The sequence below is a fragment of the Triturus cristatus genome, chromosome 8, assembly GCF_964204655.1.
Source record: "Triturus cristatus chromosome 8, aTriCri1.1, whole genome shotgun sequence".
NCBI lineage: Eukaryota > Metazoa > Chordata > Amphibia > Caudata > Salamandridae > Triturus > Triturus cristatus.
In genome coordinates this window covers 201,455,096-201,470,330 of record NC_140591.1, presented here as the reverse complement: position 1 = coordinate 201,470,330, position 15,235 = coordinate 201,455,096, and positions in this window count along the sequence as shown.

Sequence of the window (15,235 nt, the reverse complement as noted above, 5' to 3'; positions counted from 1 at the left end):
AGGCGGGCCGATATAATTGTGCTTCTCATTTACTGTGGCAGTTTTGTAGTATCCCCTGTGCTCCGGATGAATATGCCCTGCGCGGGTGAGATTCAGGGGGCCCCAGAAACCAACCCACCCCTCCGGGAACAATTTTATTTACGACCGCCGGGCCCTCCTACTGTTATTTTAGCCCTTTCTGGATAGTTTTGACACTATGAGGATTTGTAAAACCTTACCTCCCTCCCTCCTTTTCTTCATCAGGTTAATATTTTTTCTCAATTATCAGGTTACCGTCTTAATCCGGATAAATGTGAAGTTTTACCGCTTAATGTTTTATGCCTTAAACACTATTTCACCCATACTGTTTTTTTCTGGCAATCTTCTAAAATTAAATATCTTGGCCTATGGTTTTCCTCTTCTATCCCCGACACTTCAAAATTAAACTTTGATCATATTATAAAATCTCTAAACGATACTATTACTCGTTGGCACCCTCTTTTTCTATCTTGGTGGGGTCGACTGGATTCGATTAAAATGATACCCTATTATCATATACTCTTTCTATGATTCCTGTGCATATTCCCGGACATTATTTCAAGAAAATTGATTCACTTTTAACTAAATTTTTATGGAAGAACAAATCTCCTCGAATAGCCTTGTCTTCCTTAAAAAAGGAAAGTCTTGTGGCGGTCTTAGATTTCCAGACTTGAGAGCTTACCACTCGGCTTTTTCTCTAAACAAAACTTCCCGTTGGCTTTCTTCAGAACTTCCCACTCACCCCCCTGTGTGGATTTCTATAGAGAAATCTATACTTTCTCCTTCCAGGAGTTTCTTGCTTTCACCAATAAGATTTCATCATACGCTCTCCCATTATTTCTTACTCTAGTAGGATTTTAACCCCTTTTATACCTTTTTCTTATCCTACTATTGCCTCTCTTTCTCAGCAACCCATTTGGCACAATACATTATTACGCATCAAGACTCGCACCATTTATTGGAAAACATAGACACCCAAGGGTTTGCTGTGGATTGCCCAACTTTTGAATAATAATCTTCCCCTATCCTTCTGTGAACTACAAACAAAATTTTCAATACCTAACTCTTTTCGTAAGCAATTTAACTCTTTACTTCCTTCTCTTAATCAGTACCTTCTTACATTACCAATTAACCCCGCACTTCCTATAACATGTTCCTCTCTTTTTCCCATATTGGATACATCCCCTTCGGCTTCCTCCATTTATAAATGTCTATTAATGCCCTTAGAGAGACTCAAGTCAAAAACTGAATTGGCATGGGAAAGGGATCTACTACAATGCTGGCCAACCTCCTTATGGGATAAACTGTGGCTCAAAATTCACAAAACCTCAAGAGCTGCTAATACTTCTCAAACCCTTTATTTTGTTTATCAGTGACTAATATTTTCCCCTGCAACATTAGCTTTCTTTTCACATACTACTTCACCTACTTGTTGGTCCTGTTCCTGTTCTAATGCTGATTTGAAACATATGTTATTTGAATGTCCTAATATCATTCTTTTCTGGCAACTAGTTTGGTCCCAGATTAAAAAGATTTTTTAAGTCAATATTTCCTTTTCTTTATCCAATATTTTCTTAGGTTCCGTGTCTTCTCAATCACCATCTAATTTCAAGTTGTTAGATTTGTTATTGGCTGTAGTTCTACATCTAATAACTTCAAATTGGAAACAAGCAGACAAAGTTACTTTCAAAACCTGGTGGAACGCTGTCCACCTCTAATGTTGTAATTGCTTCAGATGATGTCCGGGAACAGCCATAAATTCACTGTGTTGTCTTTTTTCTTCTTAAGTATTAAGATATTGTTATTCATGCTTACGTATTTGTACTAGTTTATATTGTGATTTCCTTTTAATCACTAGGTATTACTATGCTTACAGTGTTTTTTTAATTGTATACCTTGTTGTGCCTTCTCTAAAAATTTCTATCAGGTTAGAATACATTTTACCCCCTTTTTCCCTCCTCCTTTTGCCCCTTTTCTTCCCCCTTTTTGGTTTTAATACTTTTCTACATACAGCATGATTGTTATAATAGTTATTTTTCGGTAGTCTTCAATATTTCTTATATTATTTGCGATTCTCTAAATTTAAATGTAAATGCTGTTCATTCTCTCTCGATTTTCAATAAACTCAAACTTAAAAAAAAAGCTTTGTAAAAACTAAGCACAAGAATGGTACACCACTCTTATACAAAGCAACCATGAAATGGCAACCTCTTCAACTTTGTCTGTGATCATGAGAAAGGCAGCAAATGAAATAATGTCTTACATTTTAGACTGCACTATCTCCACTTGCTTCCCTATCAAAAAGATATTCCTATCTATGTGGGTGTGCGATGTATTTGTGATGATCATGGAGTCATTGTGAAAAAAGAACAGGAGTTCAAACCTATATTTAGCTTCATTTAAAAATATATATATATATACTACACAATAGTTCATTACATAGTCCTGATTTGGAAAATAAAGCTTCCCATTACTTAAATTGTGTCATCGCTCCTCGAATTAAAAAAAAAATCTGTCTCTTTAACACCCTTCCTCCCAATTCACTCTTAGCTCAGTGAACCTAACAACACAGTGGAACCAGTAGGTCACAATTTCACAGCACATTCTAGAAGGAACATGCTACTCACTCCCAAATTAGATACAGCAGGTGTGGTTTACTGCACAGATTCAGAAGCATATAGATGTCTGTATTACATCTCTTTTTCTCTTTTTTAAACAACAGCCAATAATAAGACTTCCTCCTGAGCCATCCAATACACTACCTAATTTTATTCACTTTCATGCTGACAGCATCCATTGAAATATATGTATATATATTTTTTAAAACACCTCCATTTTAACTGCTTTTCCTTTGGAAAACTACCTCATTCAGCTCTAGCCTTCTCCTGACTACTACTGCCCCTTCACTTCAAAATGCTAAGATTATGGATTGTGGGCCACATCTATACTATTGGGCTAAAGAAGCTGCAAGAAAGAGAGGTATTGACAGGGACTTGGGTTTGACAAATATCCCGATTACTTGGTTTGGCCAGTGAGGGTTAAAGTTTCATCAGTTGCTGGCTTTGGTTAAATCCATTGTGGATTCCCGAGCTCCTCAACTCATGACTGTGCACAGTGGTGGCAATGACCTAGGCACATTGACTGGGGTAAGGCTGGAAATACTAATGAAAGAAACCTTTGCAGAACTGATGTCGCTTTTCCCTCACATTGTCTGGATGAACTCTAATATATGCCAAAGACAGAAATGGTAGTGGTCAAATCAATTCTGTCCACAGATTGACAAAGCCAGCAAACATGTTAATAAGACTGTTTCTGCATTTCTCAGAGTCCATCGCATGGGATGAATCTATAACAACAATCTGTGTTTTAACATGCATAGATTTATAGAAATGATGGAGTGCACTTTACAGATTAAGGCAGCAGGGTGTTTATAAGTAACCTGAAACTCTGCATCCAGTCTTATGTATAGCAGCCATATACACATAAAAACACAACAACTCTTGTCAGAGCCACCCTAGTGCCCGAAATATTGTGTTTTTTTTCAAAAGGGTTTTTTCCTTTTGTTTTTGGGGATCTTCGTGACGACGTTGCGATCCCTGCAGACATGTCATGAAAACAGAAAACAAAAGCAGACATTCAATGACCACCAACACACCCACAAATACTGTGTAAATAAATCCATTCTGAACATTTCCCTACACATATTACTATAGACATACTTCTTCCAAAGCATGTTTCAACTTATATTTTTGTACGAAGTTTCTTTAAAAACCATCTTTCAGACCTATTTTCCGTTTTTGCGGTTATTCGAAACACCGCAACAATCGCTCCTTTTCCAAAAAGTGTGAAACACATATATCCACACATATTACAGTTTTTACACACTAGGGGTTTCTTACAGTATTCTCTAAAGTCATGTTTTTCTAGAGAGTTTATGTAAAAACCATCTCTAAAACCTGCTTTCCGGTTTCTCTGTGACTCCGGAGACCGCGATGTCATCGATAATCGCGAGCCCCCAGACACAACGTGAAAATGGAAAACAAAAGCAGACATTCAATGGCCACCAACACATCCCAAAATAATATGTAAAAAAATCCATTCTGAACATTGCGCTACACAGATTACTATATATTTTTGTACTATGTTTCTTTATAAACCATCTTTGAGACCTATTTTCCATTTTCGTGGTTATTCGGGACATCACAATGACGTCGTTAACCGCAACAATCGCTCCTTTTCTATAAAGTGAAAAACACATATATGCACACATATTACAGTTTTTTACACACCAGGGGTTTATTACTGTACACTTCAAACTCATGTTTTTCTAATGTATTTCGAGAACAACCATCTTTAAACCTATTTTCCGTTTTTGTGGTGAGCCGGAGATCGTGATGACGTCGGTAATCGTGATCCCCGCGGTTACGTCACGAAAGCAGAAACCAAAAGCAGGAATTCAATAGACACCACCACATAAAAAAAAGTTTGACTATATGATTAATTCAAACCATCACAGTAGATATCTCACTATATAAATAACTCTATCAAAACATTTATCAATAACTCAATATCTGTCACATGTCCCTCGGAGGCCCCTCAGGATCGGTTTGTTGCTCAAATGGGTCCACCTATTGACATCCTCAATTCTGACTTGCCATTATAGCATGGAAGATTAAGGGGGTCAATCGGGGGAAGGAAAGGATGGGAACGGCGGGGAGGGAGACCTGTAAAGAATAAAGTCTAGTTATAGAAACACTGCTCTGAAAATACCTGGTACATATTTATATATAAGAACACACTATGGTTACTCTACCTCTATATCTAATAAGAAGGGGGACCCCTGAAATGGGATAAGGCAGGTACAGCAGGGGGGCTAACAAAGAATCTATACGAAAGAAAGTAACCTGCCAGCAAATATATGGTAGAACAAGGCCCAGAGTAGGGTCCAAAAGGATAAGTGTTCAAGACCAAAAAGGCAAACCAAGACAAAGGGCAACTCAGAAACAATGTATCACAAAATTCATTGAATCATTTTTTATTTATCTTTTGATATTTTGATTTGATTTGCTTGAAATTATACATAGATGTACACACACACAAATATTTTTATACTTTATACGTATTAATAAGTTACACCCAACAAGGTTGAAAGTAGGGAGCCTATTAAGTTTCAAATATAAAACAAATAATCGTCCCACACACTCCCTCAAGACAACACAGTCATACTACTACACATTCGACAACGACATCAAACCTCGGGTCATATTAATCCACATAAAATAAAAACAATAGATAATTTGAAGGGAAATTCTGTAGTTCAAGTCCCCTAAAGGGATTTTCAACAGCCCGATAGGCTAAGAAACACCGGTAAATACAGTCTCAGGAGCCCAATGGGCTTACAAACGCCAACGCGCGTTTCGGTGTCACAACCAGATGGGGGCTACACCTTCATCAGGGCGAGGGAGGGCATGTGAGGTGGGACGAACACACCTCTTAATAAAAATGGCTCTCAGCAGCGATAAGAGTTCCCAAACGATGGACAAGGTTCAGGTAATAAGGAATCGCCTGGAATATAAGAGCTTCCGTAATCGGTCAAGGCAACGGTCCAAATGTAAATGCAGATGCCAGAGTGGGGGGGGATCAGCGATGGACAGGGTTCAGATATTAAAAAACGCCTGGAGAGTAGGTGCTTCCGTAATTGGTCAAAGAAGCGGTCCAAATATAGTGATCCGAATGTAAATACAGATGCAAGCGTGCGGAGTTATCGTCGCTAGGGAGTCCAAACAAACGGAGGTTGTGGTCCTCAAGGAAGATGGAGGGGAAACAAATTCCTCCCAGTTGGATGTACGAGGTGCACCACGTCAAGGCGTATGGGTCAGTGATGAGGTAAGTGCAGGATCAGCTGAGACAGCGTGTACACGGGGCGAAAACCTCGCTAGTTCGCGGCGGACGGCGGACTTCCAAAGGTAAATGATCGACAGGGGAATGGACGCATTTTACGTTGGAGCAGGGTGAGAGCTAGCCAATTGGCTTTTTGGTCTTGAACACTTATCCTTTTGGACCCTACTCTGGGCCTTGTTCTACCATATATTTGCTGGCAGGTTACTTTCTTTCATATAGATTACTCTACCCCTATATACCTGTAAAGCAAAATAACAAGATCTTGCAGCAGCATTTTTAGAAGGACTATTTGGTATTCATCAAGGACCTTCCAATGGCTACCCCGTTTTCGAGTGCTTAGAAGTGACATATACCCAGAGCTCAGTCATTAGAAACTGCAATAGAAACACATAATTAGGCAATGCCTAGTAATTACCTCTAAACCAGAGCCGCATCTGTCTGTAAGTAATAGTACCCACCAATAGTGGTGTGAGTTTGAGCTTCACAAGGGAGGAAGGATAAGGCTTAGTTCAGCAACCTCTCTCTGTCCCCCTGCTAGAAGACGAACGAAAAAAACACACACAACATTCAACATCCATATGACTGTTAGCTGAGCAACTTGGGTATCTTTCCAAATGAAATGTGTGTACATAACACACCGAACATATAGGTAAAGCGGACTGTAAATCTTTTATAGCCTTTATTGTGGAGATAATATACCACCTGGTATACATGGAGTGTCAAGTATTTGCTGCAAACAATAACTCCAGAAAAACAAATACTTTGACCTTACACAAGCCTGAAACAAGAACTGGTTCCTGAAACGAACTGAGGTTTTGATAACAAATCACGAAGGCGGCCTGTCAGCCACCAGGCTCGACGTAATGATAACTTGGAACGGCTGTGTCTGATACATCCTTATCCCACCGGGCACTACTAGAAGACTGGATTCCTTCGTCCTGGCACAGCCGGCCCAAACAGGATAATCTGCGGCGTTTCCTCCTTCAGTGCCGGCATACATAGCCTTCTGGGAGGCTAAAACAGCACCATTTCCTGTGCGCGTGCGATGCGCCGCACAGGCTTCTGTGGGGGCGTAGAAGCAGCCGGGTTCTCTATCCAGCCAACCCGCTTGCAACTTCTGATAGATGGAGGCGCCCCTCTCCCAGAACTCCCTCCGTTTAGGCCGTTCCGGAGAGTGTTTAGCTGTCGTCAGCACAAGGTATATCTATATAACAATGCATATTGATTATTGATTGCTATATTTTTTTATATTTTCACCAATATTTGCGACAACGTTGTTAGTCGCGATGTCCCTGCGATGGTACATTGGGGTGGGCCGAGCTGGTGGTCGCTGTGTCGGTTTGCAAAGTAGTGGAGAAAGGGGCGGGCCTCTGTGAGTTCCCAGCTTCCTTTTTTTTTTTAAAAACTTCTAGAAAGGGGGGCTGTTAGGCCCCCCTTCCCTTGATACTTTTGGGCCCCATCCCAGGTGCCTGACCCATTTTATTTTTTTTGCAATAAAACCGGAGGAGGGCTGAGCAGCCCACCTCCTGAGGCCGATTTCTGCCCCTGGGACCCCATCCCCTGGGCCTTTGCTACTTTTTTTTGTTAAAAGGGAGGGGCTGTGCGCCCCCCCCTCCCCAAGAGGCTGATTATAGCCCCGGGAACCTCATTCGCCAGGGCTCGGCCTTTTAAATTTTCTTTTTTAAGGAAGGGGGCCTGCCCTCTATTTTATTTTTTATTTTTGGAGGGGGGCCACGCAGCCCCCCTCCTGAGACCAATATTGCCCCTGGGTCCCCAACCTTTATTTTTTTTAAATACAAATGGATAGGAGGACCTTCGCAGCCCCCCTAACTGGGCCATTTTCAGCCCTGGGGACCCCATCCCCAGGGACATGGCCACACCCTTGGGGACCGTGGGGGGAGCCTCAAGGCTCTTGCAGTCCCTGCCAGCTCCCCACCTCCTGTCGGAGCCAGAATTGCTTTTGGGAAAAGGGAATTGCTAACATGCAGCTTCCTCTCCGTAAAAGCAATTCTGCTTCATCTCATGGAAGCAAGAGCATTTTTCCTTCTCTCGCTTCCATGAAGAGAAGAAGAGTTTGCTATGGCATGGCGGGAGCAGAGCACCCCTCCCATCTTTACAATAGCTCCGGGGAGGTGGTGGTCCAAGGGCTGGGGGGGCTCAAGCACCCCCACGCTTTACTTTTAAAAATAGCCCCGGGGAGGTGGTGTTCTCCGGGGTGAATGACTGATGCAGGAGCCCACCCATGCATTTTTTTTAATGTTTAAAGCCCCGGGGAGGTGGGGCTGATGGGGGGCTGCATAGCCCCCCACATTCAACTTAAGCCCCGGGAGGTGGCGGTCCCTGGCTGGGGATGTGGGGGCCCCCGTGGGCCCCCGCATCTCATTTTTAAATTGCTCCTGGGACCAGGCTCAGCTGGGGGCTTCAAGGAAACAAATCACGCAAGTCCATACTTCGTTTTATTTTATTTTGGGCCGGATTCACAGATCCAATGTGAATCCCGCCAATTTTTTTTTACAACAAAATGCTTTTTTGGGACCCCCTGTGTGGGCCTAGGGTGTCAGGATATTTTGACCATACCCCCTTTTCTTAATTTTTTAAGTTTTTTCCTTGGGACTCGGTTCAACTGAGTTACAAGATGGCTGCCAACACTTCCTGGTTTGAAGTGTTGGCAGCCAATCAGATCTCAGCTCGAGATCCGGAGGGTTTGCAGAACCTCCGCGACCAAATTTGTATATCTGAGAAATGTTTACATTTCTCAGGAACTACTGAACGGATTTACACCATTTAAGAAAAAGTGTGCACTCTGGGCCAAGAGCAACCTTTCTGACAAATTTGGTGTAATTCCGTTCAGCAGTTAAGACTGTAGCTGGGTCAACAGTTTCATATGGAAATTAGCATGGAGAAAAATAGTTTTGGGACCCCCCTTTTGTCTCAGCCCCGGCTTAATGGACCACCCTGAAAATCTCAACATAGCAGCTGAAGTGAGTGGGCCATTAGTTTTGAAAATTTCGTGAAGATTCGTCAAACGGCGCCAAAGTTATTGGGAAAACAAAAAACGCTTTTTGAATAGAACGAAGGTCCTAACTATAACTACCTTCTGATGACCGTCCGTCCGTAATATCTGTGTGTCCGTCCATCCGTCCATCCGTCCGTCTATCCATCCATCCATCCATCCATCCATCCATCCATCCATCCATCCATCCATCCATCCATCCATCCATCCATCCATCCATCCATCCATCCATCCATCCATCCATCTATCTATCTATCTATCTATCTATCTATCTATCTATCTATCTATCTATCTATCTATCTATCTATCTATCTATCTATCTATCTATCTATCTATCTATCTATCTATCTATCTATCTATCTATCTATCTATCTACCAGTAGTTCGTAGACACTTTCAGAGGAGCTCACAGCCTTAAGTTCATTTTTAAATAAGCACAGGGTCATGTTATTTTTCTGAAGTTCAGGGAAGGCTGTGTTTATTTTGCATCATTATCATCAGGCATCAGGCTGCCAATAGCAGGGCGAGCAGTGTTCAGTCACATTTCTGATGCAGGCTGAAGCACTGAGGTATTTAACTCTTAAATAAAAGTCGTTGTAAACTTAATACTGGAGTGTGAGAACAAAGTGAAGTTTCTGAATGCATTTAAATGGGAATAAACTAAAGTGAAACATTACTATAGTGATTAAGTTAACTCTTAATTTTAATGTTCTTTCATTTCAAAGTATTGCATTTACAAACAGCAGGCCTCTTGCTCCCAGTGGCCAGTAGACACAGTGTCATATATATAAATGAAAAATACAATTAATTTTTTTTACACAGAAGAAAAATATTTCTATGAAACATTTATCGTTAAAAAAAGTTCCACGTTCATTTGCGCCAATTACGTCTTAATGTTTTATGAAGCATGTTTCTTTACTTTTAATTCCTTCTATTTAAATGAATGGCTGTATTTTCCTGTCATAAATATGGCACCATGTCTACAGGCTAAGATGCCTACTATTTGTAAATATGACACTTTGAAATGGGAGAAAAGTTAAATGATGAACTTTATGGAATCACTAACCACATAAAATTAACTCTCCGATTTCAAAGTGTTGCCTGTACAGCCATTCTTAATAGTGGGTCAAATGTAAAGTGAAGAAAAGTGTTCCATATAATGAAAATTTTTGCACAACATTTTTCTGCACTCTGAATTTCTCCCATTTAAAAAAATGGCTGTATGTTTGTGTTATACATGTATAAACATCCAAGGGGATCTAACTGGAGCATTAACCTTCTCAACAACGTACTGCCCCTATATTGATACTCACATACAATTTGTACGTCTTGGTGGCCTGAGTGTAGAGAACAAAATAACCTAGAGGGGTGATCAGACTAAGAAATAAAGCACCATGCTGTTAGGACGAGAACCTTCACTCACCCAAGGGTGACATGCTTCATCATTGGGTTCCCTCCTCACACAGGGGCGCTCAAGGTACTTAAGGCCAGATGTACGACCGTTGTTTGCAATGGGAAATCGGCCCGTTTGCGACCGTAAAATAGGTCTGCCCTATTTACAAATCCTATTTTGCGAGTCGGTAACCTATTACTGACTTGCAAAATAGGGTTTGAGACTCATTATTATGAAGGGGCGTGCCAAGGGCGTCCCTTTCTAATAGCGACTCGCACTGCAATGTACGATTGTAAAACACTCGCAGTTTACTACCTATTTCAAATGGGTGGTAAACCACTCGCAAACGGGAAAGGGTCCCCAGAGGACCCCTTACCCTTAGTGACTGGCATTGAATAAAAATTGTTAAGAGCAGGCAGTGGTCCCTTGGACCACTGCCTACCCTTAAAAAACGAAACAGTAACATCTCATTTTTATTTTTTAAATGCATCCCATTTTCCTTTAAGGAAAATGTGATGCAGTAAAAAAATGCTTTATTTAAAAAGCAGTCACAGACATGGTGGTCTGCTGACCCCAGCAGGCCACCATCCCTGGGAGCGCTAGCAATTCCCAATTGGGTATCAAATTGCACCTGCCTCATGAATATTAATGAGGCAGGCAATTTGCGACCCCATTAGGAATCCCAAACAGTATCTGAGACACTGTTGTAAATCCCAATTTGTGAGTCGCAAAACAACGTAATTTGCGACTCGCAAATTGGAAGGGTCATACATATGGCCCCTAGTTTGGGCTATGACTCTCCAATCACCAAAGGTGAGGAGCAGAGATGTTTTGTTTCAAGATGAGCAATGATCGTGTTCTAGAGTGAGGGGCAGAGTGCAAACTGAAATAAGGTGTCAATAAAACTATTTCAGGGGGGTGAAAATTGTAATTTATTGTGCTGCCTCCATTGGATAGAGTTAAAAAATTAGAAGACAGTGGGTAATGAAACCACCCCATCATAAATGGTTGACATGTTTCTGCTACAAAAGACTCAATAAAGTTCAAGAGCATTCATCAGGACCAAAGAGTGCATGTAACTCTGCTATTATGGGTAAAAACATTTTTTCTAATACCAGCCAACCATTAGACTTGGTAGTTATCAGAGTGGCCCCATCCAAGCAGCTGGGACCACCTTAAACTCCTGATCATGTAAAAAAGTCTTCACTCTCCCTCATCAGTCCCCACCCATAACACAGAGCTTCTCAACTTCTGTATATCGTTCTGTGCGTGACGCTGGCGAGAGGAGCCAGCCCCAAGACATACAAATTGTGTGTGAGTGTGTTATACATGTAACAGTGCCACATATGATGAAACATATGTCCTGTGTCACAAGTGCATATGACACAAGCTCTCAGTCACCCCTACACGTACAATGGTTTTTCGGTAGCTCATCATAATTTACACTAATCAGATGTAACTCTCACTACAGAAAAGGTTGGAGACACCTGAGATATATATCTATCTATCTATCTATCTATCTATCTATCTATCTATCTATCTATCTATCTATCTATCTATCTATCTATCTATCTATCTATCTATCTATCTATCTATCTATCTATCTATCTATCTATCTATCTATCTATCTATAAGTGTGTGTGTGTGTGTGTGTGTATGTAAAAAAACAGGAAGTCAGTAACTCTGTGTACTTCCCAAGTTTTAGGTGGAGAGCATCTCATTTATATGAAGCACTCTACAAACCCACTGACACTCTGAATCTGCTCAACTCAAATCTGTGTTTTTCTAGCACAGCTTTAATCATGGGATTAATAGTTACATTTCCCAGTGGCGTTTGCCATTAGGTATTATAGTTAGGACAATGTTTCTATGGGAAATAGATTTTTTGGTTTGCTGAAAATATATGTGTCGTTTTAATAATCTGCACATCAACAAAAATGTGGCAGGAGCCCTTTTAGGACTTAGGTACTCAGCCCCCTGTCCTACTAAAAGGTTAAAAAAAAACGTATAGGGGGCCAGGGTAGGTATACCCTGACCCCCTATATCTGGTGAGGATGGGTCTCAGAGGCGAAAATCTTAATTTTAAAAAAAGTTGCATAAATTCATGGAGGATTCATGCTAAAATGTTTTTAAATAAAGGGAAGGCTGCCTCACTCTTTACAAAAGGGTACCTGGAGGCCCAAGGGGAGGGGGTAGGCAGGTGCATATTATCTTGGTGTGCATGCGGCCTTCTCCCTGAAGTTCAAGATGGCCCCAGATGCCCCCATCACTCGTTAGTGGCGTTATAGTTAAATTTTCAAATAAATACTAGAAATTCACTGAAAAACACAAAGGTCAAAGGGACATTATAGTTAGCTGTGGCTTAATGTGATTCAGCACAGAAAACCTCATATTTGATTCTGTAGGTAATGGTACATTACAGTTCTTAGTTGGTAGGGTGATATGTCTGGGTAATTCCAATAATGAATGAGACTCCTTCGCACCCCACAGCAGTCGATTTTCAACTTCTTAGAGGGCGAAGTGGTGTTCAGCCACCCAGGATTGACCAATAACAGGTCTATTATCTCCATAAATGTCTAGGCTGCACATGAGCAACACTAAACGGATTAGCATATGTCTACCCGTCACGAGCAGGTGCGGGTAACCCACTTATTCAGGATTGCAATTATTTCCCATGTAAGTGCAGGGCTTAAGCTTGAATTGATTAAGTTCATGTCCTTTGCACACACTGAATGTCATGACTTCCATCTGGGTGGTTTTATGCAGTCTTTAGGTTGATCTCAGTGGACTGCAAAAGCAGTCACACTTTAATATATAGAGGAAGTAAACATTTCAGCAAGGTTTCCATAGGTGAACCTGTGGAAGGATCATTAACAGAAGAGCGGTCTAACAGATGACACAATCTTGACCTGGGATGCTCCCAGATGGAACACAGACACAGGGTCTGGCCCTCCACTTGCACACTGATAAGAGGTGCAGTCTTTGGTGGCTGGGTGCTTGGGTGAGGCCAGGGCATGGGCAGGTTTCTCCCCCAGTGGACCTGACCAACACTGGAGGACTAGGGCATTTGTGGCATAGTACTTTCATTTGGATGCTTCAGGGATGAACTTGGTAGAGCAGACTGCAGGCAGAGGTGTGCAGTCGGGGTACTGGTTGCTAGTCTGGGAGTGGCCTAATGTGACTGAAGACCCTCCAAAGATGGAACCCACCTTTGTGGCCCGGTCAGGTTGACTTCCCTAGCCCTGTGGAGTGTGGTCCTGGCACAAGGGGATGCCACTCCACTGGCACACCAGGTCTCCTTCTCATGAGAAGGTCAGGTACCTGTCCCATCCTGGGGTGAAATCCCAGGGCGCCTGTCTGTATGCCATAGGTGGCTGTCCGAGATGTCTCACTGCTTTGGATATCCCTTACCTGAATGGGGCTGGGAGAGTACCATACACTTTTAGGTTATGAGTTCTGACCCTTACTGCCCCCAGACTTTGATCTTTGCTCTTGGAAATGGCACACTGCCACAGTCCCTAGGTGATTGACTCCCCTGCTAAGGGGATTCCCCAACACTCAGGAGTTTTTGTGGCTTCGGGCTACAATCCTTTGTCTTTCAAGGACTTTACATGGCACCAGTTGCGTTAGATGAGGACACATTCATTTTTGTTAGGAGCCTGACCTGGCCTCCCTGCCTATCCTAGTGTTTAAACCCCGATGCTCCTGGCTGTGTGCCCTGAGTGGCTTTATTTACTGTTTCACGGCTGACTGTGTGCAGCGTCCTAAATGTCCCTTCTGTGACATAAGCTGGGAGGCTACCCAACCCTTGTGGGAGGGGGGCATGGGGCCCTGGTATGGAGGCACTCTGCCAGCATGCCTGGCATTCTTTTCATTGGAGACAGGGACCCGTCCTCAGGTTTATACCACGTCTGCCTGGCTGAGTCTCACTTGAACATGTCCAGGGTGTCCCCTGACTGACACACACACTGCCTTGCATGACCTTTCTGTGACTGGAGATGGGTGGCTACCCTGCCCCTGGTGGGGGTTTCCTATCACATGGGTAGGGAAGGTGCCTCTCCAAGCGAAGGAACCAGCAGAACCTGGCTACCTGTGGGGTCCCACGGGTGCCTGCATGTACTAACCTGGGTGCATCTTCTGTGACTTGGGCTAAGAGACTACCCGATCCTTGTGGGCTGTGATCCTGGAATGTTGTCCTGGGACAGAGGCAAGCCTCTGAATCTCCTGACCTCCCTTTCATGGGGCAAAAAAACATTTAATCTAAAAAGAAAAAGCGGCTTTGATAGAAAAACACAAGCAAGGAAAGGCAGGGCCGGTGCTAGGCGTGGGCAGTGTGGGCAGCTGCCCAGGGCCTCGCACTCAACCCACCAGCATGGGGCCCGCACCAGTGCAACACACCACGGGTCCTCATGTTTCCCTGCCAATCCACCTGAAAGAATGGTGTCTCTGCAATTAGGGTCCATGGGAGGGGCCCCCGCCCCGGGGCCTCTCGGGGATGGTGTCAGGAGGCCTGGGGGCGGGAGAAACTTCCTCTTGTCCCAATTGCAAGGAAACTGTGGGACGCCCATTGTCCAGCATTTTAGCACCCCCACAGTTTTATCTTTCAGCCCACAAGCAATTCTCACACCTTCAGCCCGATAGGAGCTGTACAAGAGGTGCTTGTAGGAGGCTGGTAGGAGGAGCTGCGGCCCAGGAGTCTGCACAAAGCAGCTCTCGGAGCCCTGAATGTGTCACTTATGTAAATTAGAGGGGCCTGGCACATTCCCTTTTGGCCCGGGGTCCCACGAATCCTAGAACCGGCCCTAAGGAAAGGGAGCAGTAGCAGAGAGTGGCGAACAGACCTGAGCCAGAAGAGAGGAGCTATGATGCAGGAGGCACCGTGGAGCAGAGAGGCGTCCAGGGGGATATCCT